Source organism: Nothoprocta perdicaria, unplaced genomic scaffold, assembly GCF_003342845.1.
Source record: "Nothoprocta perdicaria isolate Ctin4 unplaced genomic scaffold, notPer1 scaffold_41, whole genome shotgun sequence".
In the NCBI taxonomy this organism is placed as follows: Eukaryota; Metazoa; Chordata; class Aves; order Tinamiformes; family Tinamidae; genus Nothoprocta; species Nothoprocta perdicaria.
Genome location: NW_020455655.1, coordinates 2,353,609 through 2,353,946, shown reverse-complemented (window position 1 = coordinate 2,353,946; position 338 = coordinate 2,353,609).

Genomic DNA, 338 nt, shown 5'->3' with positions numbered 1-338 from the left:
GGGAGCTTCTCAGAGCTGGCTGTGGRAGAAGGGAAGCCCCCAACATGGATAAGATCAGATGGAACTACAGCACCTGATGGGTGAACTAATTTGACATATCRGAAGTTCAATTACTTCCAGACATATTAGAAATTAATCCAAGGCACCAAGGCAAAAGGTTTTATTTTATTGRATCTGTGCTATATTTCAGTAAGAAGGATCCTAGTCCAAATTGGTACAGGTTTTGACTTCACAAGCTTTGACTGAAGAAATCTGTAATTTTTTTTTAAAATCGTGTTTGTCCATCAGAGATTAAATAACTCAGTTTGCACTGTATACATCACTTCAACCTGAAATTC